Source organism: Balaenoptera borealis (assembly GCF_965194805.1).
Source record: "Balaenoptera borealis genome assembly, chromosome: 20".
Taxonomy (NCBI): Eukaryota; Metazoa; Chordata; class Mammalia; order Artiodactyla; family Balaenopteridae; genus Balaenoptera; species Balaenoptera borealis.
Window position 1 is genome coordinate 26,311,766 of NC_138879.1, and position 24,912 is coordinate 26,336,677.

Below are 24,912 nucleotides of genomic sequence, written 5' to 3' on the forward strand. Positions count from 1 at the left end.
ATGTGTCCTGGGAATATGACATCTGTTTAGATTGTGGAATTCTGTGCCCTGGGAACCTGATTGAGTCTTGGTTCTGGAAACCTGTGGAATGGGACAAAGCTGAGGATTGATTCTGGAGCCCTGTTTCCTGGGAACATGACTGAGGTTTGATGGTTGAACCCTGTGGCCTGGCAACATGACAGTGGTTTGATTGTGGAACCCTCAGGCTTGGGAACATGATTGAAGCTTGATGGTGGAACCCTGTGGCCTGGGAACATGACATCGGTTTGGATTCTAGTACCCTGTTGCCTGGGAACATAAAATCGGTTTGATTCTGGAAACCTGTGGCCTGGGAATATGACTGAGGTTTGATGGTGGTACCCTATGGCCTGGCAACATGACAACGGTTGGATTCTGGATCCCTGTGGCCTGGGAACATGACTGAGGTTTGATTGTGGAACCCTGTTGCCTGCCAACATGACTGAGGTTTGATTCTTGAACAATGTGTCCTGGGAATATGACTGAGGCTTGATTCTAGAACCCTGTTGCCTGAGAACTTGACTGAGGTTTGATGGGAGAAACCTGTGATCTGGCAATATGACAGGTTTGATTGTGGAACCCTGTGCCCTGGAAACATGACTGTGGCCTGGTACTGGAAACCCATGGCCTGGGAACTTGACATTGGTTTGATTGGAACCCTGTGTCCTGGGAACATGATTGAGGTTTGATTCTGGAAACCATTGGTCTGGGAACATGACTGATGTTAGACTGTGGAATCCTGTGGCCTGGGAACATGACAGAGGTTTGATGGAGGAACCCGGTGGCCTGGGAACTTGACTCTGATTTGATCGCAGAAACCTGTGGACTGGCAACATGACTGAGGTTTGATGGTGGAACCCTGTGCACTGGGAACATGACTGAGGCCTGATACTGGAACCCCGTGGCCTGGGAACATGACATTTGTCTGACTTTGGAACCCTGTTTCCAGGGAACATGACTGAGGTTTGATGGTTGAACCCTGTGGCCTGGTAACATGACAGAGGTTTGATTATGGAAGCCTCAGGCTTGGGAACATGACTGAGGCTTGATGGTGGAAGCCTGTGGCCTGGCAACAGGACTGAGGTTTGATGGTGGAATCCTGTGGCCTGGCAAGATGACTTAGGTTTGATTGTGGAACCCTCTGGCCTGGGAACATGACTGAGGCTTGATGGTGGAACCGTGGCCTGGCAACAGGACTGAGGTTTGATTGCGGAACCCTCTGGCCTGGGAATATGAGTGAGGCTTGATTCTGGAACCCTGTGTCCTGGGAACATGACTGAGGTTTGATTGTGGAACCTTCAGGTTTTGGAACTTGACTGAGGCTTGATGGTGGAAACCTGTGGCCTGGGAATATGACTGAGGTTTGATTCTGGAAACCTGTGGCCTGGGAAATTGACTTAGATTTGATTCTGTAACCATGTGGCCTGGGAAAATGACTGAGGTATGATTCTGGAACGATGTGGCCTGGGAATATGACTGAGGTTTGATTCTCCAAACCTGTGACCTGGGAACATGACTGAGGTTTGTTGCTGGAACCCTGTGCACTGGGAAGATGACTGAGGCCTGATACTGGAACCCCGTGGCCTGGGAACATGATATTGGTTTCATTCTGGAACCCTGTTTCCTGGGAACATGACTGAGGTTTGATTCTGGAACCCTGTGGCCTGGGAACATGACAGAGGTTTGATTGTGGAACCCTCAGGCTTGGGAACAAGACTGAGGATTGATGGTGGAACCCTGTGGCCTGGGAATATGACTGAGGCTTTATTCTGTAACCCTGTGGGGTGGGAAAATGACTGGGGTGTTATTTTGGAAACCTGTGTCCACGGAACATGCCTGCGGTTTTATTCTGGAACCCTGTGTCCTGGGAACATGACTGAGGTTTGATTCTGGATCCCTGTGGCCTGGGAACATGACTGAGGCGTGATTCTGGAAATCTGTGGACTGGGAACATGACATCTGTTTAGATTGTGGAATACTGTGCCCTGGGAACCTGACTGAGGCTTGGTTCTGGAACCCTGTGGGCTGGGAACATGACTGAGTTTTTTATTCTGGAACCCTGTAGCCTGGGAACAAACTGAGGATTGATTCTTGAACCCTGTGGCCTGGGAACATGACATCGGTGGATTCTGGAACCCTGTGGCCTGGGAACATGGGAACGGTTTGATTCTGGAACCCTGTTGCCTGGGAACATGTCTGAGGTTTGATGGTGGAAACCTGTGGCCTGGCAACATGACTGAGGTTTATTTCTGGAACCCTGTTTCCTGGGAACATGACTGAGGTTTGATTGTTGAACCCTGTGGCCTGGCAAGATGACTTAGGTTTGATTGTGGAACACTCTGGCCTGGGAACATGACTGAGACTTGATGGTGGAACTGTGGCCTGGCAACAGGACTGAGGTTTGATTGTGGAACCCTTTGGCCTGGGAATATGAGTGAGGCTTGATTCTAGAACCCTGTGGCCTGAGAACATGACTGGGGTTTTATTTTTGAAACCTGTGTACAGGGAACATGACTGCGGTTTTATTCTGGAACCCTGTCTCCTGGTAACATGACTGAGGTTTGTTTCTGGAACCCTGTTGCCTGGGAACATGACTGAAGTTTGATTCTGGAAACCTGTGACCTGGGAACATGACATCTGTTTAGATTGTGGAATACTGTGCCCTGGGAACCTGATTGAGGCTTGGTTCTGGAAACCTGTGGACTGGGAACATAACTGAGGATTTATTCTGGAACCCTGTTGCCTGGGAACATAACTGAGGATTGATTCTGGAACCCTGTTTCCTGGGAACATGACTGAGGTTTGATGGTTGAACCCTGTGGCCTGGCAACATGACAGTGGTTTGATTGTGGAACCCTCAGGCTTGGGAACATGATTGAGGCTTGATGGTGGTACCCTGTGGCCTGGCCACAGGAATGAGGTTTCATGGTGGAACCCTGTGGCCTGGGAACATGACATCGGTTTGGATTCTAGTACCCTGTTGCCTGGGAACATGAAATCGGTTTGATTCTGGAAACCTGTGGCCTGGGAATATGACTGAGGTTTGATGGTGGTACCCTATGGCCTGGCAACATGACATCGGTTGGATTCTGGAACCCTGTGGCCTGGGAACATGACTGAGGTTTGATTGTGGAACCCTGTGGCCTGCCAACATGACTGAGGTTTGATTCTTGAACAATGTGTCCTGGGAATATGACTGAGGCTTGATTCTAGAACCCTGTTGCCTGAGAACTTGACTGAGGTTTGATGGCAGAAACCTGTGGACTGGCAATATGAGTGAGATTTGATTGTGGAACCCTGTGCCCTGGAAATATGACTGAGGCCTGGTACTGGAAACCCATGGCCTGGGAACTTGACATTTGTTTGATTCTTGAACCTTGTGTCCTGGGAACATGATTGAGGTATGATGGAGGAACCCTGTGGCCTGGGAACATGACTGAGGTTTGATGGTGGTACCCTATGGCCTGGCAACAGGACTGAGGTTTGATTCTGGATCCCTGTGACCTTGGAACATGACTAAGGCGTGATTCTGGAAACCTGTGACCTGGGAACATGACATCTGTTTAGATTGTGGAATAGTGTGCCCTGAGAACCTGACTGAGGCTTGGTTCTGGAACCCTGTGCACTGGGAACATGACTGAGGTTTTATTCAGGAACACTGTAGCCTGGGAACATAACTGAGGATGGATTCTGGAACCCTGTGGCCTGGGAACATGACATCGGTTGGATTCTGGAACCCTGTGTCATGGGAATATGACTGAGGCGTGATTCTGGCAACCTGTGGCCTGGGAACATGACATCTGTTTAGATTGTGGAATACTGTGCCCTGGGAAACTGACTGAGGCTTGGTTCTGGAACCCTGTGGACTGGGAACATGACTGAGGTTTTATTCTGGATCCCTGTAGCCTGGGAACATAACTGAGGATTGGTTCTGGAACCCTGTTGCCTGGGAACATGACATCGGTTGGATTCTGGAACCCTGTGGTATGGGAACATGACTAAGGTTTGATTGTGGAACCCTCTGGACTGGGAACATGACTGTGGTTTGATTCTGAAACCCTGTGGCATGGGAACATGACTGAGGCTTGATGGTGGAACCGTGGCCTGGCAAGAGGACTGAGGTTTGATTGTGGAAACCTCTGGCCTGGGAATAAGACTGAGGTTTAATTGTGGAACCCTGTGGCCTGGGAATATGAGTGAGGCTTGATTCTGGAACCCTGTGGCCTGGGAACATGACTGGGGTTTTATTTCTCAAACCTGTGTCGAGGGAACATGACTGAGGTTTTATTCTGGAACCCTGTGTCCTGGGAACATAACTGAGGTTTGATTCTAGAACCATGTGGCCTGGGAATATGACTGAGGTTTGATTCTGGAAACCATTGGCCTGGGAACATGACTAATGTTAGATTGTGGAATCCTGTGGCCTGGGAACATGACATCGGTTTGGATTCTGGTACCCTGTTGCCTGGGAACATGAAATCGGTTCGATTCTGGAAACCTGTGGTCTGGGAATAAGACTGAGGTTTGATGGTGGTATGCTATGGCCTGGCAACATGACTGAGGTTTGATTCTGGATCCCTGTGGCCTTGGAACATGACTGAGGCGTGATTCTGGAAACCTGTGGCCTGGGAACATGACATCTGTTTAGATTGTGGAATACTGTGCCCTGGGAAACTGACTGAGGCTTGGTTCTGGAACCCTGTGGACTGGGAACATGACATCAGTGGATTTTGAAAACTTGTGTCCTGGGAACATGACTGAGGTTTGATTGTGGAATCCTGTGGCCTGGGACCATGTTTGAGGTTTGATGGTGGTAACGTGTGGCCTGGCAACATGACTGAGGTTTGTTTCTGGAACCCTGTTCCCTGGGAATATGACTGAAGTTTGATTCTGGACACCTTTGTCCTGGACACATGACTGAGATTTGAATGTGGAACCCTGTGGCCTGCCAACATGACTGAGGTTTGATTCTTGAACAATGTGTCCTGGGAATATGACATCTGTTTAGATTGTGGAATTCTGTGCCCTGGGAACCTGATTGAGTCTTGGTTCTGGAAACCTGTGGAATGGGACAAAGCTGAGGATTGATTCTGGAGCCCTGTTTCCTGGGAACATGACTGAGGTTTGATGGTTGAACCCTGTGGCCTGGCAACATGACAGTGGTTTGATTGTGGAACCCTCAGGCTTGGGAACATGATTGAAGCTTGATGGTGGAACCCTGTGGCCTGGGAACATGACATCGGTTTGGATTCTAGTACCCTGTTGCCTGGGAACATAAAATCGGTTTGATTCTGGAAACCTGTGGCCTGGGAATATGACTGAGGTTTGATGGTGGTACCCTATGGCCTGGCAACATGACAACGGTTGGATTCTGGATCCCTGTGGCCTGGGAACATGACTGAGGTTTGATTGTGGAACCCTGTTGCCTGCCAACATGACTGAGGTTTGATTCTTGAACAATGTGTCCTGGGAATATGACTGAGGCTTGATTCTAGAACCCTGTTGTCTGAGAACTTGACTGAGGTTTGATGGGAGAAACCTGTGATCTGGCAATATGACAGGTTTGATTGTGGAACCCTGTGCCCTGGAAACATGACTGTGGCCTGGTACTGGAAACCCATGGCCTGGGAACTTGACATTGGTTTGATTGGAACCCTGTGTCCTGGGAACATGATTGAGGTTTGATTCTGGAAACCATTGGTCTGGGAACATGACTGATGTTAGACTGTGGAATCCTGTGGCCTGGGAACATGACAGAGGTTTGATGGAGGAACCCGGTGGCCTGGGAACTTGACTCTGATTTGATCGCAGAAACCTGTGGACTGGCAACATGACTGAGGTTTGATGGTGGAACCCTGTGCACTGGGAACATGACTGAGGCCTGATACTGGAACCCCGTGGCCTGGGAACATGACATTTGTCTGACTTTGGAACCCTGTTTCCAGGGAACATGACTGAGGTTTGATGGTTGAACCCTGTGGCCTGGTAACATGACAGAGGTTTGATTATGGAAGCCTCAGGCTTGGGAACATGACTGAGGCTTGATGGTGGAAGCCTGTGGCCTGGCAACAGGACTGAGGTTTGATGGTGGAATCCTGTGGCCTGGCAAGATGACTTAGGTTTGATTGTGGAACCCTCTAGCCTGGGAACATGACTGAGGCTTGATGGTGGAACCGTGGCCTGGCAACAGGACTGAGGTTTGATTGCGGAACCCTCTGGCCTGGGAATATGAGTGAGGCTTGATTCTGGAACCCTGTGTCCTGGGAACATGACTGAGGTTTGATTGTGGAACCTTCAGGTTTTGGAACTTGACTGAGGCTTGATGGTGGAAACCTGTGGCCTGGGAATATGACTGAGGTTTGATTCTGGAAACCTGTGGCCTGGGAAATTGACTTAGATTTGATTCTGTAACCATGTGGCCTGGGAAAATGACTGAGGTATGATTCTGGAACGATGTGGCCTGGGAATATGACTGAGGTTTGATTCTCCAAACCTGTGACCTGGGAACATGACTGAGGTTTGTTGCTGGAACCCTGTGCACTGGGAAGATGACTGAGGCCTGATACTGGAACCCCGTGGCCTGGGAACATGATATTGGTTTCATTCTGGAACCCTGTTTCCTGGGAACATGACTGAGGTTTGATTCTGGAACCCTGTGGCCTGGGAACATGACAGAGGTTTGATTGTGGAACCCTCAGGCTTGGGAACAAGACTGAGGATTGATGGTGGAACCCTGTGGCCTGGGAATATGACTGAGGCTTTATTCTGTAACCCTGTGGGGTGGGAAAATGACTGGGGTGTTATTTTGGAAACCTGTGTCCACGGAACATGCCTGCGGTTTTATTCTGGAACCCTGTGTCCTGGGAACATGACTGAGGTTTGATTCTGGAACCCTGTGGCCTGGGAACATGACAGAGGTTTGATTGTGGAAACCTCAGGCTTGGGAACAAGACTGAGGATTGATGGTGGAACCCTGTGGCCTGGGAATATGACTGAGGCTTTATTCTGTAAACCTGTGGGCTGGGAAAATGACTGGGGTGTTATTTTGGAAACCTGTGTCCACGGAACATGCCTGCGGTTTTATTCTGGATCCCTGTGGCCTGGGAACATGACTGAGGCGTGATTCTGGAAATCTGTGGACTGGGAACATGACATCTGTTTAGATTGTGGAATACTGTGCCCTGGGAACCTGACTGAGGCTTGGTTCTGGAACCCTGTGGGCTGGGAACATGACTGAGTTTTTTATTCTGGAACCCTGTAGCCTGGGAACAAACTGAGGATTGATTCTTGAACCCTGTGGCCTGGGAACATGACATCGGTGGATTCTGGAACCTTGTGGCCTGGGAACATGGGAACGGTTTGATTCTGGAACCCTGTTGCCTGGGAACATGTCTGAGGTTTGATGGTGGAAACCTGTGGCCTGGCAACATGACTGAGGTTTATTTCTGGAACCCTGTTTCCTGGGAACATGACTGAGGTTTGATTGTTGAACCCTGTGGCCTGGCAAGATGACTTAGGTTTGATTGTGGAACACTCTGGCCTGGGAACATGACTGAGACTTGATGGTGGAACTGTGGCCTGGCAACAGGACTGAGGTTTGATTGTGGAACCCTTTGGCCTGGGAATATGAGTGAGGCTTGATTCTGGAACCCTGTGGCCTGAGAACATGACTGGGGTTTTATTTTTGAAACCTGTGTACAGGGAACATGACTGCGGTTTTATTCTGGAACCCTGTCTCCTGATAACATGACTGAGGTTTGTTTCTGGAACCCTGTTGCCTGGGAACATGACTGAAGTTTGATTCTGGAAACCTGTGACCTGGGAACATGACATCTGTTTAGATTGTGGAATACTGTGCCCTGGGAAGCTGACTGAGGCTTGGTTCTGGAACCCTGTGGACTGGGAACATGACTGAGGTTTTATTCTGGAACCCTGTAGCCTGGGAACAAACTGAGGATTGATTCTTGAACCCTGTCACCTGGGAACATGACATCGGTGGATTCTGGAACCCTGTGGACTGGGAACATAACTGAGGTTTTATTCTGGAACCCTGTAGCCTGGGAACAAACTGAGGATTGATTCTTGAACCCTGTCACCTGGGAACATGACATCGGTGGATTCTGGAACCCTGTGGCCTGGGAACATGAGAACGGTTTGATTCTGGAACCCTGTTGCCTGGGAACATGTCTGAGGTTTGATGGTGGAAACCTGTGGCTTGGCAACATGACTGAGGTTTATTTCTGGAACCCTGTTCCCTGGGAACATGACTGAGGTTTGATTCTGGACACCTTTGTCCTGGGAACATGACTGAGGTTTGATTGCTGAACCCTGTGGCCTGGCAAGATTACTTAGGTTTGATTGTGGAACACTCTGGCCTGGGAACATGACTGAGACTCGATGGTGGAACTGTGGCCCGGCAACAGGACTGAGGTTTGATTGTGGAACCCTTTGGCCTGGGAATATGAGTGAGGCTTGATTCTAGAACCCTGTGGCCTGAGAACATGACTGGGGTTATATTTTTGAAACCTGTGTACAGGGAACATGACTGCGGTTTTATTCTGGAACCCTGTCTCCTGGTAACATGACTGAGGTTTGTTTCTGGAACCCTGTTCCCTGGGAACATGACAGAAGTTTGACTCTGGAAACCTGTGACCTGGGAACATGACATCTGTTTAGATTGTGGAATACTGTGCCCTGGGAACGTGATTGAGGCCTGGTTCTGGAAACCTGTGGACTGGGAACATGACTGAGGATTTATTCTGGAACCCTGTTGCCTGGGAACATAACTGAGGATTGATTCTGGAACCCTGTTTCCTGGGAACATGACTGAGGTTTGATGGTTGAACCCTGTGGGCTGGCAACATGACAGTGGTTTGATTGTGGAACCCTCAGGCTTGGGAACATGACTGAGGCTTGATGGTGGAACCCTGTGGCCTGGCCACAGGAATGAGGTTTGATGGTGGAACCCTGTGGCCTTGGAAAATGACATCGGTTTGGATTCTAGTACCCTGTTGCCGGGGAACATGAAATCGGTTTGATTCTGGAAACCTGTGGCCTGGGAATATGACTGAGGTTTGATGGTGGTACCCTATGGCCTGACAACATGACATCGGTTGGATTCTGGATCCCTGTGGCCTGGGAACATGACTGAGGTTTGATTGTGGAACCCTGTGGCCTGCCAACATGACTGAGGTTTGATTCTTGAACAATGTGTCCTGGGAATATGACTGAGGCTTGATTCTAGAACCCTGTTGCCTGAGAACTTGACTGAGGTTTGATTGCAGAAACCTGTGGACTGGCAATATGACTGAGATTTGATTGTGGAACCCTGTGCCCTGGAAATATGACTGAGGCCTGGTACTGGAAACCCATGGCCTAGGAACTTGACATTTGTTTGATTCTTGAACCCTGTGTCCTGGGAACATGATTGAGGTATGATGGAGGAACCCTGTGGCCTGGGAACATGACTGAGGTTTGATGGTGGTACCCTATGGCCTGGCAACAGGACTGAGGTTTGATTCTGGATCCCTGTGACCTTGGAACATGACTGAGGCGTGATTCTGGAAACCTGTGACCTGGGAACATGACATCTGTTTAGATTGTGGAATACTATGCCCTGGGAACCTGACTGAGGCTTGGTTCTGGAAACCTGTGGACTGGGAACATGACTGAGGTTTTATTCAGGAACACTGTCGCCTGGGAACATAACTGAGGATTGATTCTGGAACCCTGTGGCCTGGGAACATGACATCGGTTGGATTCTGGAACCCTGTGTCATGGGAACATGACTGAGGCGTGATTCTGGAAACCTGTGACCTGGGAACATGACATCTGTTTAGATTGTGGAATACTGTGCCCTGGGAAACTGACTGAGGCTTGGTTCTGGAACCCTTTGGACTGGGAACATGACTGAGGTTTTATTCTGGATCCCTGTAGCCTGGGAACATAACTGAGGATTGATTCTGGAACCCTGTTGCCTGGGAACATGACTGAGGTTGGATTCTGGAACCTTGTGGCATGGGAACATGACTAAGGTTTGATTGTGGAACCCTCTGGACTGGGAACATGACTGTGGTTTGATTCTGAAACCCTGTGGTATGGGAACATGACTGATCCTTGATGGTGGAACCGTGGCCTGGCAACAGGACTGAGGATTGATTGTGGAACCCTCTGGCCTGGGAATAAGCCTGAGGTTTAATTGTGGAACCCTGTGGCCTGGGAATATGAGTGAGGATTGATTCTGGAACCCTGTGGCCTGGGAACATGACTGGGGTTTTATTTCTGAAACCTGTGTCGAGGGAACATGACTGAGGGGTTATTCTGGAACCCTGTGTCCTGGGAACATAACTGAGGTTTGATTCTGGAACCATGTGTCCTGGGAATATGACTGAGGTTTGATTCTGGAAACCATTGGCCTGGGAACATGACTAATGTTAGATTGTGGAATCCTGTGTCCTGGGAACATGACATCGGTTTGGATTCTGGTACCCTGTTGCCTGGGAACATGAAATCGCTTTGAGTCTGGAAACCTGTGGTCTGGGAATAAGACTGAGGTTTGATGGTGGTACCCTATGGCCTGTCAACATGACTGAGGTGGGATTTTGGATCCCTGTGGCCTTGGAACATGACTGAGACGTGATTCTGGAAACCTGTGGCCTGGGAACATGACATCTGTTTAGATTGTGGAATACTGTGCCCTGGGAAGCTGACTGAGGCTTGGTTCTGGAACCCTGTGGACTGGGAACATGACTGAGGTTTTATTCTGGAACCCTGTAGCCTGGGAACCTAACTGATGATTCATTCTGGAACCCTGTGGCCTGGAAACATGACATCAGTGGATTTTGGAAACCTGTGGCCTGGGAACATGACTGAGGTTTGATTGTGGAACCCTGTGTCCTGGGACCATGTTTGAGGTTTGATGGTGGTAACGTGTGGCCTGGCAACATGACTGAGGTTTGTTTCTGGAACCCTGTTCCCTGGGAACATGACTGAAGTTTGATTCTGGACACCTTTGTCCTGGGAACATGACTGAGGTTTGATTGTGGAACCCTGTGGCCTGCCAACATGACTGAGGTTTGATTCTTGAACAATGTGTCCTGGGAATATGACTGAGGCTTGATTCTAGAACCCTGTTGCCTGAGAACTTGACTGAGGTTTGATGGCAGAAACCTGTGGACTGGCAATATGACTGAGATTTGATTGTGGAACCCTGTGCCCTGGAAATATGACTGAGGCCTGGTACTGGAAACCCATGGCCTGGGAACTTGACATTTGTTTGATTCTTGAACCCTGTGTCCTGGGAACATGATTGAGGTATGATGGAGGAACCCTGTGGCCTGGGAACATGACTGAGGTTTGATGGTGGTACCCTATGGCCTGGCAACAGGACTGAGGTTTGATTCTGGATCCCTGTGACCTTGGAACATGACTGAGGCGTGATTCTGGAAACCTGTGACCTGGGAACATGACATCTGTTTAGATTGTGGAATACTGTGCCCTGGGAACCTGACTGAGGCTTGGTTCTGGAAACCTGTGGACTGGGAACATGACTGAGGTTTTATTCAGGAACACTGTCGCCTGGGAACATAACTGAGGATTGATTCTGGAACCCTGTGGCCTGGGAACATGACATCGGTTGGATTCTGGAACCCTGTGTCATGGGAACATGACTGAGGCGTGATTCTGGAAACCTGTGACCTGGGAACATGACATCTGTTTAGATTGTGGAATACTGTGCCCTGGGAAACTGACTGAGGCTTGGTTCTGGAACCCTGTGGACTGGGAACATGACTGAGGTTTTATTCTGGATCCCTGTAGCCTGGGAACATAACTGAGGATTGATTCTGGAACCCTGTTGCCTGGGAACATGACATCGGTTGGATTCTGGAACCTTGTGGCATGGGAACATGACTAAGGTTTGATTGTGGAACCCTCTGGACTGGGAACATGACTGTGGTTTGATTCTGAAACCCTGTGGCATGGGAACATGACTGATCCTTGATGGTGGAACCGTGGCCTGGCAACAGGCCTGAGGTTTGATTGTGGAACCTTCTGGCCTGGGAATAAGCCTGAGGTTTAATTGTGGAACCCTGTGGCCTGGGAATATGAGTGAGGATTGATTCTGGAACCCTGTGGCCTGGGAACATGACTGGGGTTTTATTTCTGAAACCTGTGTCGAGGGAACATGACTGAGGTTTTATTCTGGAACCCTGTGTCCTGGGAACATAACTGAGGTTTGATTCTGGAACCATGTGTCCTGGGAATATGACTGAGGTTTGATTCTGGAAACCATTGGCCTGGGAACATGACTAATGTTAGATTGTGGAATCCTGTGACCTGGGAACATGACATCGGTTTGGATTCTGGTACCCTGTTGCCTAGGAACATGAAATCGCTTTGATTCTGGAGACCTGTGGTCTGGGAATAAGACTGAGGTTTGATGGTGGTACCCTATGGCCTGTCAACATGACTGAGGTGGGATTTTGGATCCCTGTGGCCTTGGAACATGACTGAGGCGTGATTCTGGAAACCTGTGGCCTGGGAACATGACATCTGTTTAGATTGTGGAATACTGTGCCCTGGGAAGCTGACTGAGGCTTGGTTCTGGAACCCTGTGGACTGGGAACATGACTGAGGTTTTATTCTGGAACCCTGTAGCCTGGGAACAAACTGAGGATTGATTCTTGAACCCTGTGGCCTGGGAACATGACATCTGTGGATTCTGGAACCCTGTGGCCTGGGAACATGTCTGAGGTTTGATGGTGGAAACCTATGGCCTGGCAACATGACTGAGGTTTATTTCTGGAACCCTGTTCCCTGGGAACATGACTGAGGTTTGATTGTTGAACCCTGTGGCCTGGCAAGATGACTTAGGGTTGATTGTGGAACACTCTGGCCTGGGAACATGACTGAGACTTGATGGTGGAACTGTGGCCTGGCAACAGGACTGAGGTTTGATTGTGGAACCCTTTGGCCTGGGAATATGAGTGAGGCTTAATTCTGGAACCCTGTGGCCTGAGAACATGACTGGGGTTTTATTTTTGAAACCTGTGTACAGGGAACATGACTGCGGGTTTATTCTGGAACCCTGTCTCCTGGTAACATGACTGAGGTTTGTGTCTGGAACCCTGTTCCCTGGGAACATGACAGAAGTTTGATTCCGGAAACCTGTGACCTGGGAACATGACATCTGTTTAGATTGTGGAATACTGTGCCCTGGGAAGCTGATTGAGGCTTGGTTCTGGAAACCTGTGGACTGGGAACATGACTGAGGATTTATTCTGGAACCCTGTTGCCTGGGAATATAACTGAGGATTGATTCTGGAACCCTGTTTCCTGGGAACATGACTGAGGTTTGATGGTTGAACCCTGTGGCCTGGCAACATGACAGTGGTTTGATTGTGGAACCCTCAGGCTTGGGAACATGATTGAGGCTTGATGGTGGAACCCTGTGGCCTGGCCACAGGAATGAGTTTTGATGGTGGAACCCTGTGGCCTGGGAACATGACATCGGTTTGGATTCTAGTACCCTGTTGCCTGGGAACATGAAATCGGTTTGATTCTGGAAACCTGTGGCCTGGGAATATGACTGAGGTTTGATGGTGGTACCCTATGGCCTGACAACATGACATCGGTTGGATTCTGGATCCCTGTGGCCTGGGAACATGACTGAGGTTTGATTGTGGAACCCTGTGGCCTGCCAACATGACTGAGGTTTGATTCTTGAACAATGTGTCCTGGGAATATGACTGAGGCTTGATTCTAGAACCCTGTTGCCTGAGAACTTGACTGAGGTTTGATGGCAGAAACCTGTGGACTGGCAATATGACTGAGATTTGATTGTGGAACCCTGTGCCCTGGAAATATGACTGAGGCCTGGTACTGGAAACCAATGGCCTAGGAACTTGACATTTGTTTGATTCTTGAACCCTGTGTCCTGGGAACATGATTGAGGTATGATGGAGGAACCCTGTGGCCTGGGAACATGACTGAGGTTTGATGGTGGTACCCTATGGCCTGGCAACAGGACTGAGGTTTGATTCTGGATCCCTGTGACCTTGGAACATGACTGAGGCGTGATTCTGGAAACCTGTGACCTGGGAACATGACATCTGTTTAGATTGTGGAATACTGTGCCCTGGGAACCTGACTGAGGCTTGGTTCTGGAAACCTGTGGACTGGGAACATGACTGAGGTTTTATTCAGGAACACTGTCGCCTGGGAACATAACTGAGGATTGATTCTGGAACCCTGTGGCCTGGGAACATGACATCGGTTGGATTCTGGAACCCTGTGTCATGGGAACATGACTGAGGCGTGATTCTGGAAACCTGTGACCTGGGAACATGACATCTGTTTAGATTGTGGAATACTGTGCCCTGGGAAACTGACTGAGGCTTGGTTCTGGAACCCTGTGGACTGGGAACATGACTGAGGTTTTATTCTGGATCCCTGTAGCCTGGGAACATAACTGAGGATTGATTCTGGAACCCTGTTGCCTGGGAACATGACATCGGTTGGATTCTGGAACCTTGTGGCATGGGAACATGACTAAGGTTTGATTGTGGAACCCTCTGGACTGGGAACATGACTGTGGTTTGATTCTGAAACCCTGTGGTATGGGAACATGACTGATCCTTGATGGTGGAACCGTGGCCTGGCAACAGGACTGAGGATTGATTGTGGAACCCTCTGGCCTGGGAATAAGCCTGAGGTTTAATTGTGGAACCCTGTGGCCTGGGAATATGAGTGAGGATTGATTCTGGAACCCTGTGGCCTGGGAACATGACTGGGGTTTTATTTCTGAAACCTGTGTCGAGGGAACATGACTGAGGGGTTATTCTGGAACCCTGTGTCCTGGGAACATAACTGAGGTTTGATTCTGGAACCATGTGTCCTGGGAATATGACTGAGGTTTGATTCTGGAAACCATTGGCCTGGGAACATGACTAATGTTAGATTGTGGAATCCTGTGTCCTGGGAACATGACATCGGTTTGGATTCTGGTACCCTGTTGCCTGGGAACATGAAATCGCTTTGAGTCTGGAAACCTGTGGTCTGGGAATAAGACTGAGGTTTGATGGTGGTACCCTATGGCCTGTCAACATGACTGAGGTGGGATTTTGGATCCCTGTGGCCTTGGAACATGACTGAGACGTGATTCTGGAAACCTGTGGCCTGGGAACATGACATCTGTTTAGATTGTGGAATACTGTGCCCTGGGAAGCTGACTGAGGCTTGGTTCTGGAACCCTGTGGACTGGGAACATGACTGAGGTTTTATTCTGGAACCCTGTAGCCTGGGAACCTAACTGATGATTCATTCTGGAACCCTGTGGCCTGGAAACATGACATCAGTGGATTTTGGAAACCTGTGGCCTGGGAACATGACTGAGGTTTGATTGTGGAACCCTGTGTCCTGGGACCATGTTTGAGGTTTGATGGTGGTAACGTGTGGCCTGGCAACATGACTGAGGTTTGTTTCTGGAACCCTGTTCCCTGGGAACATGACTGAAGTTTGATTCTGGACACCTTTGTCCTGGGAACATGACTGAGATTTGATTGTGGAACCCTGTGGCCTGCCAACATGACTGAGGTTTGATTCTTGAACAATGTGTCCTGGGAATATGACTGAGGCTTGATTCTAGAACCCTGTTGTCTGAGAACTTGAATGTGGTTTGTTCGCAGAAACCTGTGGACTGGCAACATGACTGACGTTTGATTGTGGAACCCTGTGCCCTGGAAACATGACTGTGGCCTGGTACTGGAAACCCATGGCCTGGGAACTTGACATTGGTTTGATTGGAACCCTGTGTCCTGGGAACATGATTGAGGTTTGATTCTGGAAACCATTGGTCTGGGAACATGACTGATGTTAGACTGTGCAATGCTGTGGCATGGGAACATGACTGAGGTTTGATGGAGGAACCCGGTGGCCTGGGAACTTGACTCTGATTTGATCGCAGAAACCTGTGCACTGGCAACATGACTGAGGTTTGATGGTGGAACCCTGTGCACTGGGAACATGACTGCGGCCTGATACTGGAACCCCGTGTCCTGGGAACATGACATTGGTTTGACTCTGGAACCCTGTTTCCAGGGAACATGACTGAGGTTTGATGGTTGAACCCTGTGGCCTGGTAACATGACAGAGGTTTGATTGTGGAACCCTCAGGCTTGGGAACATGACTGAGGCTTGATGGTGGAAGCCTGTGGCCTGGCAACAGGACTGAGGTTTGATGGTGGAATCCTGTGGCCTGGCAAGATGACTTAGGTTTGATTGTGGAACACTCTGGCCTGGGAACATGACTGAGGCTTGATGGTGGAACCGTGGCCTGGCAACAGGACTGCGGTGTGATTGTGGAACCCTCTGGCCTGGGAATATGAGTGAGGCTTGATTCTGGAACCCTGTGTCCTGGGAACATGACTGAGGTTTGATTGTGGAACCTTCAGGTTTTGGAACATGACTGAGGCTTGATGGTGGAAACCTGTGGCCTGGGAATATGACTGAGGTTTGATTCTGGAAACCTGTGGCCTGGGAAATTGACTTAGTTTTGATTCTGGAACCATGTGGCCTGGGAAAATGACTGAGGTATGATTCTGGAACGATGTGGCCTGGGAATATGACTGAGGTTTGATTCTCCAAACCTGTGACCTGGGAACATGACTGAGGTTTGTTGCTGGAACCCTGTGCACTGGGAAGATGACTGAGGCCTGATACTGGAACCCCGTGGCCTGGGAACATGATATTGGTTTCATTCTGGAACCCTGTTTCCTGGGAACATGAAATCGCTTTGATTCTGGAAACCTGTGGTCTGGGAATAAGACTGAGGTTGGATGGTGGTACCCTATGGCCTGGCAACATGACTGAGGTGGGATTCTGGATCCCTGTGGCCTTGGAACATGACTGAGGCGTGATTCTGGAAACCTGTGGCCTGGGAACATGACATCTGTTTAGATTGTGGAATACTGTGCCCTGGGAAGCTGACTGAGGCTTGGTTCTGGAACCCTGTGGACTGGGAACATGACTGAGGTTTTATTCTGGAACCCTGTAGCCTGGGAACAAACTGAGGATTGATTCTTGAACCCTGTGGCCTGGGAACATGACATCTGTGGATTCTGGAACCCTGTGGCCTGGGAACATGTCTGAGGTTTGATGGTGGAAACCTATGGCCTGGCAACATGACTGAGGTTTATTTCTGGAACCCTGTTCCCTGGGAACATGACTGAGGTTTGATTGTTGAACCCTGTGGCCTGGCAAGATGACTTAGGTTTGATTGTGGAACACTCTGGCCTGGGAACATGACTGAGACTTGATGGTGGAACTGTGGCCTGGCAACAGGACTGAGGTTTGATTGTGGAACCCTTTGGCCTGGGAATATGAGTGAGGCTTAATTCTGGAACCCTGTGGCCTGAGAACATGACTGGGGATTTATTTTTGAAACCTGTGTACAGGGAACATGACTGCGGGTTTATTCTGGAACCCTGTCTCCTGGTAACATGACTGAGGTTTGTTTCTGGAACCCTGTTCCCTGGGAACATGACAGAAGTTTGATTCCGGAAACCTGTGACCTGGGAACATGACATCTGTTTAGATTGTGGAATACTGTGCCCTGGGAAGCTGATTGAGGCTTGGTTCTGGAAACCTGTAGACTGGGAATATGACTGAGGATTTATTCTGGAACCATGTTGCCTGGGAATATAACTGAGGATTGATTCTGGAAACCTGTTTCCTGGGAACATGACTGAGGTTTGATGGTTGAACCCTGTGGCCTGGCAACATGACAGTGGTTTGATTGTGGAACCCTCAGGCTTGGGAACATGATTGAGGCTTGATGGTGGAACCCTGTGGCCTGGCCACAGGAATGAGGTTTGATGGTGGAACCCTGTGGCCTGGGAACATGACATCGGTTTGGATTCTAGTACCCTGTTGCCTGGGAACATGAAATCGGTTTGATTCTGGAAACCTGTGGCCTGGGAATATGACTGAGGTTTGATGGTGGTACCCTATGGCCTGGCAACATGACAACGGTTGGATTCTGGATCCCTGTGGCCTGGGAACATGACTGAGGTTTGATTGTGGAACCCTGTTGCCTGCCAACATGACTGAGGTTTGATTCTTGAACAATGTGTCCTGGGAATATGACTGAGGCTTGATTCTAGAACCCTGTTGTCTGAGAACTTGACTGAGGTTTGATGGGAGAAACCTGTGATCTGGCAATATGACAGGTTTGATTGTGGAACTCTGTGCTCTGGAAACATGACTGTGGCCTGGTACTGGAAACCCATGGCCTGGGAACTTGACATTGGTTTGATTGGAACCCTGTGTCCTGGGAACATGATTGAGGTTTGATTCTGGAAACCATTGGTCTGGGAACATGACTGATGTTAGACTGTGGAATCCTGTGGCCTGGGAACATGACAGAGGTTTGATGGAGGAACCCGGTGGCCTGGGAACTTGACTCTGATTTGATCGCAGAAACCTGTGGACTGGCAACATGACTGAGGTTTGATGGTGGAACCCTGTGCACTGGGAACATGACTGAGGCCTGATACTGGAACCCCGTGGCCTGGGAACATGACATTTGTCTGACTTTGGAACCCTGTTTCCAGGGAACATGACTGAGGTTTGATGGTTGAACCCTGTGGCCTGGTAACATGACAGAGGTTTGATTATGGAAGCCTCAGGCTTGGGAACATGACTGAGGCTTGATGGTGGAAGCCTGTGGCCTGGCAACAGGACTGAGGTTTGATGGTGGAATCCTGTGGCCTGGCAAGATGACTTAGGTTTGATTGTGGAACCCTCTAGCCTGGGAACATGACTGAGGCTTGATGGTGGAACCGTGGCCTGGCAACAGGACTGAGGTTTGATTGCGGAACCCTCTGGCCTGGGAATATGAGTGAGGCTTGATTCTGGAACCCTGTGTCCTGGGAACATGACTGAGGTTTGATTGTGGAACCTTCAGGTTTTGGAACTTGACTGAGGCTTGATGGTGGAAACCTGTGGCCTGGGAATATGACTGAGGTTTGATTCTGGAAACCTGTGGCCTGGGAAATTGACTTAGATTTGATTCTGTAACCATGTGGCCTGGGAAAATGACTGAGGTATGATTCTGGAACGATGTGGCCTGGGAATATGACTGAGGTTTGATTCTCCAAACCTGTGACCTGGGAACATGACTGAGGTTTGTTGCTGGAACCCTGTGCACTGGGAAGATGACTGAGGCCTGATACTGGAACCCCGTGGCCTGGGAACATGATATTGGTTTCATTCTGGAACCCTGTTTCCTGGGAACATGACTGAGGTTTGATTCTGGAACCCTGTGGCCTGGGAACATGACAGAGGTTTGATTGTGGAACCCTCAGGCTTGGGAACAAGACTGAGGATTGATGGTGGAACCCTGTGGCCTGGGAATATGACTGAGGCTTTATTCTGTAACCCTGTGGGCTGGGAAAATGACTGGGGTGTTATTTTGGAAACCTGTGTCCACGGAACATGCCTGCGGTTTTATTCTGGAACCCTGTGTCCTGGGAACATGACTGAGGTTTGATTCTGGAACCCTGTGGCCTGGGAACATGACAGAGGTTTGATTGTGGAAACCTCAGGCTTGGGAACAAGACTGAGGATTGATGGTGGAACCCTGTGGCCTGGGAATATGACTGAGGCTTTATTCTGTAAACCTGTGGGCTGGGAAAATGACTGGGGTGTTATTTTGGAAACCTGTGTCCACGGAACATGCCTGCGGTTTTATTCTGGATCCCTGTGGCCTGGGAACATGACTGAGGCGTGATTCTGGAAATCTGTGGACTGGGAACATGACATCTGTTTAGATTGTGGAATACTGTGCCCTGGGAACCTGACTGAGGCTTGGTTCTGGAACCCTGTGGGCTGGGAACATGACTGAGTTTTTTATTCTGGAACCCTGTAGCCTGGGAACAAACTGAGGATTGATTCTTGAACCCTGTGGCCTGGGAACATGACATCGGTGGATTCTGGAACCTTGTGGCCTGGGAACATGGGAACGGTTTGATTCTGGAACCCTGTTGCCTGGGAACATGTCTGAGGTTTGATGGTGGAAACCTGTGGCCTGGCAACATGACTGAGGTTTATTTCTGGAACCCTGTTTCCTGGGAACATGACTGAGGTTTGATTGTTGAACCCTGTGGCCTGGCAAGATGACTTAGGTTTGATTGTGGAACACTCTGGCCTGGGAACATGACTGAGACTTGATGGTGGAACTGTGGCCTGGCAACAGGACTGAGGTTTGATTGTGGAACCCTTTGGCCTGGGAATATGAGTGAGGCTTGATTCTGGAACCCTGTGGCCTGAGAACATGACTGGGGTTTTATTTTTGAAACCTGTGTACAGGGAACATGACTGCGGTTTTATTCTGGAACCCTGTCTCCTGATAACATGACTGAGGTTTGTTTCTGGAACCCTGTTGCCTGGGAACATGACTGAAGTTTGATTCTGGAAACCTGTGACCTGGGAACATGACATCTGTTTAGATTGTGGAATACTGTGCCCTGGGAAGCTGACTGAGGCTTGGTTCTGGAACCCTGTGGACTGGGAACATGACTGAGGTTTTATTCTGGAACCCTGTAGCCTGGGAACAAACTGAGGATTGATTCTTGAACCCTGTCACCTGGGAACATGACATCGGTGGATTCTGGAACCCTGTGGACTGGGAACATAACTGAGGTTTTATTCTGGAACCCTGTAGCCTGGGAACAAACTGAGGATTGATTCTTGAACCCTGTCACCTGGGAACATGACATCGGTGGATTCTGGAACCCTGTGGCCTGGGAACATGAGAACGGTTTGATTCTGGAACCCTGTTGCCTGGGAACATGTCTGAGGTTTGATGGTGGAAACCTGTGGCTTGGCAACATGACTGAGGTTTATTTCTGGAACCCTGTTCCCTGGGAACATGACTGAGGTTTGATTCTGGACACCTTTGTCCTGGGAACATGACTGAGGTTTGATTGCTGAACCCTGTGGCCTGGCAAGATTACTTAGGTTTGATTGTGGAACACTCTGGCCTGGGAACATGACTGAGACTCGATGGTGGAACTGTGGCCCGGCAACAGGACTGAGGTTTGATTGTGGAACCCTTTGGCCTGGGAATATGAGTGAGGCTTGATTCTAGAACCCTGTGGCCTGAGAACATGACTGGGGTTATATTTTTGAAACCTGTGTACAGGGAACATGACTGCGGTTTTATTCTGGAACCCTGTCTCCTGGTAACATGACTGAGGTTTGTTTCTGGAACCCTGTTCCCTGGGAACATGACAGAAGTTTGACTCTGGAAACCTGTGACCTGGGAACATGACATCTGTTTAGATTGTGGAATACTGTGCCCTGGGAACGTGATTGAGGCCTGGTTCTGGAAACCTGTGGACTGGGAACATGACTGAGGATTTATTCTGGAACCCTGTTGCCTGGGAACATAACTGAGGATTGATTCTGGAACCCTGTTTCCTGGGAACATGACTGAGGTTTGATGGTTGAACCCTGTGGGCTGGCAACATGACAGTGGTTTGATTGTGGAACCCTCAGGCTTGGGAACATGACTGAGGCTTGATGGTGGAACCCTGTGGCCTGGCCACAGGAATGAGGTTTGATGGTGGAACCCTGTGGCCTTGGAAAATGACATCGGTTTGGATTCTAGTACCCTGTTGCCGGGGAACATGAAATCGGTTTGATTCTGGAAACCTGTGGCCTGGGAATATGACTGAGGTTTGATGGTGGTACCCTATGGCCTGACAACATGACATCGGTTGGATTCTGGATCCCTGTGGCCTGGGAACATGACTGAGGTTTGATTGTGGAACCCTGTGGCCTGCCAACATGACTGAGGTTTGATTCTTGAACAATGTGTCCTGGGAATATGACTGAGGCTTGATTCTAGAACCCTGTTGCCTGAGAACTTGACTGAGGTTTGATGGCAGAAACCTGTGGACTGGCAATATGACTGAGATTTGATTGTGGAACCCTGTGCCCTGGAAATATGACTGAGGCCTGGTACTGGAAACCCATGGCCTAGGAACTTGACATTTGTTTGATTCTTGAACCCTGTGTCCTGGGAACATGATTGAGGTATGATGGAGGAACCCTGTGGCCTGGGAACATGACTGAGGTTTGATGGTGGTACCCTATGGCCTGGCAACAGGACTGAGGTTTGATTCTGGATCCCTGTGACCTTGGAACATGACTGAGGCGTGATTCTGGAAACCTGTGACCTGGGAACATGACATCTGTTTAGATTGTGGAATACTATGCCCTGGGAACCTGACTGAGGCTTGGTTCTGGAAACCTGTGGACTGGGAACATGACTGAGGTTTTATTCAGGAACACTGTCGCCTGGGAACATAACTGAGGATTGATTCTGGAACCCTGTGGCCTGGGAACATGACATCGGTTGGATTCTGGAACCCTGTGTCATGGGAACATGACTGAGGCGTGATTCTGGAAACCTGTGACCTGGGAACATGACATCTGTTTAGATTGTGGAATACTGTGCCCTGGGAAACTGACTGAGGCTTGGTTCTGGAACCCTTTGGACTGGGAACATGACTGAGGTTTTATTCTGGATCCCTGTAGCCTGGGAACATAACTGAGGATTGATTCTGGAACCCTGTTGCCTGGGAACATGACATCGGTTGGATTCTGGAACCTTGTGGCATGGGAACATGACTAAGGTTTGATTGTGGAACCCTCTGGACTGGGAACATGACTGTGGTTTGATTCTGAAACCCTGTGGTATGGGAACATGACTGATCCTTGATGGTGGAACCGTGGCCTGGCAACAGGACTGAGGATTGATTGTGGAACCCTCTGGCCTGGGAATAAGCCTGAGGTTTAATTGTGGAACCCTGTGGCCTGGGAATATGAGTGAGGATTGATTCTGGAACCCTGTGGCCTGGGAACATGACTGGGGTTTTATTTCTGAAACCTGTGTCGAGGGAACATGACTGAGGGGTTATTCTGGAACCCTGTGTCCTGGGAACATAACTGAGGTTTGATTCTGGAACCATGTGTCCTGGGAATATGACTGAGGTTTGATTCTGGAAACCATTGGCCTGGGAACATGACTAATGTTAGATTGTGGAATCCTGTGTCCTGGGAACATGACATCGGTTTGGATTCTGGTACCCTGTTGCCTGGGAACATGAAATCGCTTTGAGTCTGGAAACCTGTGGTCTGGGAATAAGACTGAGGTTTGATGGTGGTACCCTATGGCCTGTCAACATGACTGAGGTGGGATTTTGGATCCCTGTGGCCTTGGAACATGACTGAGACGTGATTCTGGAAACCTGTGGCCTGGGAACATGACATCTGTTTAGATTGTGGAATACTGTGCCCTGGGAAGCTGACTGAGGCTTGGTTCTGGAACCCTGTGGACTGGGAACATGACTGAGGTTTTATTCTGGAACCCTGTAGCCTGGGAACCTAACTGATGATTCATTCTGGAACCCTGTGGCCTGGAAACATGACATCAGTGGATTTTGGAAACCTGTGGCCTGGGAACATGACTGAGGTTTGATTGTGGAACCCTGTGTCCTGGGACCATGTTTGAGGTTTGATGGTGGTAACGTGTGGCCTGGCAACATGACTGAGGTTTGTTTCTGGAACCCTGTTCCCTGGGAACATGACTGAAGTTTGATTCTGGACACCTTTGTCCTGGGAACATGACTGAGGTTTGATTGTGGAACCCTGTGGCCTGCCAACATGACTGAGGTTTGATTCTTGAACAATGTGTCCTGGGAATATGACTGAGGCTTGATTCTAGAACCCTGTTGCCTGAGAACTTGACTGAGGTTTGATGGCAGAAACCTGTGGACTGGCAATATGACTGAGATTTGATTGTGGAACCCTGTGCCCTGGAAATATGACTGAGGCCTGGTACTGGAAACCCATGGCCTGGGAACTTGACATTTGTTTGATTCTTGAACCCTGTGTCCTGGGAACATGATTGAGGTATGATGGAGGAACCCTGTGGCCTGGGAACATGACTGAGGTTTGATGGTGGTACCCTATGGCCTGGCAACAGGACTGAGGTTTGATTCTGGATCCCTGTGACCTTGGAACATGACTGAGGCGTGATTCTGGAAACCTGTGACCTGGGAACATGACATCTGTTTAGATTGTGGAATACTGTGCCCTGGGAACCTGACTGAGGCTTGGTTCTGGAAACCTGTGGACTGGGAACATGACTGAGGTTTTATTCAGGAACACTGTCGCCTGGGAACATAACTGAGGATTGATTCTGGAACCCTGTGGCCTGGGAACATGACATCGGTTGGATTCTGGAACCCTGTGTCATGGGAACATGACTGAGGCGTGATTCTGGAAACCTGTGACCTGGGAACATGACATCTGTTTAGATTGTGGAATACTGTGCCCTGGGAAACTGACTGAGGCTTGGTTCTGGAACCCTGTGGACTGGGAACATGACTGAGGTTTTATTCTGGATCCCTGTAGCCTGGGAACATAACTGAGGATTGATTCTGGAACCCTGTTGCCTGGGAACATGACATCGGTTGGATTCTGGAACCTTGTGGCATGGGAACATGACTAAGGTTTGATTGTGGAACCCTCTGGACTGGGAACATGACTGTGGTTTGATTCTGAAACCCTGTGGCATGGGAACATGACTGATCCTTGATGGTGGAACCGTGGCCTGGCAACAGGCCTGAGGTTTGATTGTGGAACCTTCTGGCCTGGGAATAAGCCTGAGGTTTAATTGTGGAACCCTGTGGCCTGGGAATATGAGTGAGGATTGATTCTGGAACCCTGTGGCCTGGGAACATGACTGGGGTTTTATTTCTGAAACCTGTGTCGAGGGAACATGACTGAGGTTTTATTCTGGAACCCTGTGTCCTGGGAACATAA

General features: G+C 49.4%; 1 long non-coding RNA gene across 2 annotated transcripts; it reads right to left on the reverse strand.

Moving 5' to 3' along the window:
* Nucleotides 1-2,069: 2,069 nt before the first annotated feature.
* Nucleotides 2,070-8,319, reverse strand: LOC309618449. Of its 2 annotated transcripts, XR_014238489.1 has the most exons (4): nt 8,115-8,319; nt 7,997-8,035; nt 3,556-3,643; nt 2,070-2,275 (listed from the first exon to the last, which is right to left on the reverse strand). It is a non-coding gene; the product is annotated as an uncharacterized lncRNA (long non-coding RNA). The 2 variants fall into 2 exon arrangements; XR_014238490.1 differs by lacking the exon at nt 7,997-8,035 and having other exon boundaries at nt 8,115-8,317.
* Nucleotides 8,320-24,912: the final 16,593 nt, after the last annotated feature.